This window comes from Carlito syrichta, unplaced genomic scaffold (assembly GCF_000164805.1).
Source record: "Carlito syrichta isolate Samal-C Ts95f unplaced genomic scaffold, Tarsius_syrichta-2.0.1 Scaffold309804, whole genome shotgun sequence".
NCBI classification, from domain to species: Eukaryota; Metazoa; Chordata; class Mammalia; order Primates; family Tarsiidae; genus Carlito; species Carlito syrichta.
The window spans coordinates 123,444-127,090 of NW_007253900.1; the positions used below are offsets into that span (position 1 = coordinate 123,444).

A 3,647-nucleotide genomic window follows, 5' to 3' on the forward strand; every position below is an offset into this window, starting at 1 on the left:
ATTGTCACTCCTACGCCCTACAAGGCAAAAGGAAGGAGTTTGTGTAGAAGTTAGCCCAGTGAGAGTCATGACTGTAGGAAAAGGGGGCTTGCAGGAGCTAGGGTATTAGGTGGAGAGATGCAGAAGAGTCCCACTGTAGCTCCACAAGAAAGGATCCAAGAAAAGAAATCCCCATACCTCACTAGCTCCCCCCTCCTCTGACCTCGTACCAGAGCCTCTCATTGACCAAATCCAAATAAAAACTGAGGGAGACAGAACTGAATCATCTTGTCTGATGAGGTCGGTCATTTGATCCAGGACAGAGGCTGAACGTAAGTTCTACCGTCTGGCTCTCCTCCGCTGCCACCAAGAGATTCACCACTCGCTCCACCACCTACTCCACCAACTACCGGTTCCTGGGCTCCATCCCGCCACCCTGCCTCCGGTCCACCAGCAGCGTGGCCAGTGTCTATGCAGGTGTCATTGGTTCACTCCTGGATCTCTGTGTCCTGCTCCACCAGTTTCTGGGGTGGTTGGGGGTCCGGGGGCGTGGCCATGGAGTTGGCCAGAAGTCTGGGAGACATCCAGAGCGGGAAGGACACCATGCAAAAGCTGAATGACCAACTGAGCTCCTACCTGGAGAGGGTGAGGAGTCTGGAGACCGAGGACCAGAGGCTGGAGAGCAAAATCCGAGAACACCTATAGAAGAAGGGACCTCAGGTCAGAGACTGAGGACATGACTTCAAGACCATCGAGGACCTGAGGGCTAGATCTTTGCAACTTCTGTGGACAATGCCCACATCGTTCTGCAGATTGACAAGGCCCGTCTTGCTGCTGATGACTTTAGAGTCAAGTATGAGACAGAGTTGGCCATGTGCCAGTCCGTGGAGAGCAACATCCATGGGATCCGCAAGGTCATTGATGACACCAATGTCACCCGGCTGCAGCTGGAGACAGAAATCGAGGCTCTCAAGGAGGAGCTGCTCTTCATGAAGAAGAACCATGAGGAGGAAGTAAAAGGCCTACAAGCCCAGATTGCCAGCTCTGGGTTGACCGTGGAGGTAGAGGCCCCCAAATCACAGGACCTCAACAAGATCACGGTGGACGTCCAGGCCCAGGATGATGAGCTGGCTCAGAAGAACCAAAAGTAGCTGGACAAGTACTGGTCTCAGCAGATTGAGGAGAGCACCAGAGTGGTCACCACGCAGTCCACTGAGATTGGAGTTGCCCAAATGACGCCTATGGAGCTGAAACGTACAGTGCAGTCCTTGGAGATTGACCTAGACTCCATGAAAAACCAGAAGGTCAGCTTGGAGAACAGCCTGAGAGAGGTGGAGGCCTGCTACGCCATGCAGTTGGAGCAGCTCAATGGCACCCTGCTGCACCTGAAGTCTGAACTGGCACAGACCCAGACAGAGGGCCAGTGCCAGGCCCAGGAGTACGAGTCCCTGCTGAACATCAAGGTCAAGCTGGAGGCTGAGATTGCCACCTTCTGCCGCCTGCTAGAAGATGGAGAGGACTTCAGTCTCAGTGATGGCCTGGACAGCAGCAGCTTCATCCAGATCACCCAAAAGACCACCACCCGCAAGATAGTGGATAGCAAATTAGTGTCTGAGGCGTTGAGGCAGTGGGAGCAGGGTGCCCTTTGAGGAAGAAGGAAACTAATAAAAAGTTCAGAGGTCATTGTGGGGAAAAAAAGGTCCAGAACAGGGGTCAAGTGTTCAAAGGAATGGGACAAGATAGACGGACACCACCCAACACAGACCCTGCCCACACCACAGTACAGGAGGGAAAGGATGGACACACAGACACCACCCAACACAGACCCTGCCCACCTCACAGAACAGGAAGGACACTCATTTGGTTCCACAGCAACTCTGGTACACTTCTTTGGCACTGATGTATATTTCAGAATCTCTTTCATTTTGTTAATGCTAGTTTTTAGTCATCATACTTTGTGTTGGCAATGACAACTGTATACTTATCAACAAATCCATATTGTATAATCATTAGCTTTCTGACAATAAGGCCAATTTTCTTCCCTCAGGCAAAAACACTCTAGTGTCATAGCCTTAACAGTACTCATTACTGTTAAAAGAGTGAAGTGTTTATATAAATTTAAGGCATTCGATTCCATCTCCAAACTATACTGATTCCTGTGAGATTCGCATTTCTCTTTTGAGTTGTTATAAATACAAATTGCATCTGGGAAAATGTTTGGGAATGTGTGTATAATTTACTTAACTGATCAATTGAGAATCCCATGTACAGGCATGTGAAATGCCACCACTAGTTCATCATGTCTGTGTGTTTTCAGGGACACGTTGTATAGACCATCTGATACAATGAAAAGAGTTCTGAAGACACTGGTCTTGATCTCATGTCATCCCCAGCTTTAAAGTTCTGTGGTCCCCATGCCTATGCCTGATTATCATACCTAATAGAAACCATCCATTTTGTTGCTTACTGGCTGCCTTCATTTGAAAAGGGCTTTTTTAAAACAAAGCAAGAGGTATCACACTACCAGACTTCAAACTTTACTATAGAGCTACAATCTTCAAAGCAGCTTGGTACTGGTACAGGAACAGGCATATAGATCAATGGAATAAAATTGAGATTCCAGAAGCAAAACCTCAATTTCTCAACCAACTTATCTTTGACAAAGCCTCCACCACCCACCGCTGGGGAGAGGAGAACATATTCAGTAAATGGTGCTGGGAAAACTGGCTGACCACATGCAGAAGATTGAAACGACCCCTATCTATCCCCATATACAAAAATTAACTCTAAACGGATCAGAGACTTAAATGTAAAACCTCAAGCCATAAGAACCTTAGAAAATGCAGGACACACCTTTATGGAAATTGGAACTGGCATCCAATTCCTGAACAAAACCTGAAACCCACAGGCCCTATGAGATAAGATAGACAAGTGGAACCTCATTAAACTGACAAGCTTCTGCAAAGCCAAAGAAACCATCAAGAGCAGGGAGACAGCCTACAGATTGGGAAAAAGTATTTGCCAACTTCATGTCTGACAAAGGCCTAACATCAAGGATCTACAAGTAACTCAAACATGCTGAAAAGAAAAAAACAAACAACCCCATTATAAAATGGGTAAAAGATATGAACAGACACTTCTCAAAGGAAGACATTCGAGCAGCCAACAGACACATGAAAAAATGTTCAACCTCACAAATCATCAGGGAGATGCAAATCACAACCACACTGAGATACCACCTAACTCCAGTCAGAATGGCAATTATCAACAACTCAAAAAATAAAGTTGCTGGAGAGGGTGTGGCAAAAAAGGAACACTTCTACACTGTTGGTGGGAGTGCAAACTAGTTCAACCTCTGTGGAAAACAGTGTGGCAATTCCTAAAAGCTCTAAATATCGACCTCCCATATGACCCCACAATCTCCCTACTGGGAATATATCCTGAAGAACTCAAATCACTCTATAAAAAAGATACCTACACACGTATGTTTATCGCAACATTGTTCACAATAGCAAGAACCTGGAATCAGGCATTCTTTCCATCAAAAGAGGACTGGATTTAAAAAATGTGGTACATATACATTATGGAACACTATGCAGCCATAAAAAAGAACAAAATCATGAATTTAGCAGCAACCTGGATGGAACTAGAGTCTATAATACTGAGTG

General features: G+C 46.2%; 1 pseudogene across 1 annotated transcript; it reads left to right on the forward strand.

The window, feature by feature from the left end:
* Nucleotides 1-359: 359 nt before the first annotated feature.
* Nucleotides 360-1,628, forward strand: LOC103270346 (annotated as a pseudogene). The gene has a single exon (XR_002482530.1). The product of XR_002482530.1 is annotated as a keratin, type I cytoskeletal 18 pseudogene (transcript).
* Nucleotides 1,629-3,647: the final 2,019 nt, after the last annotated feature.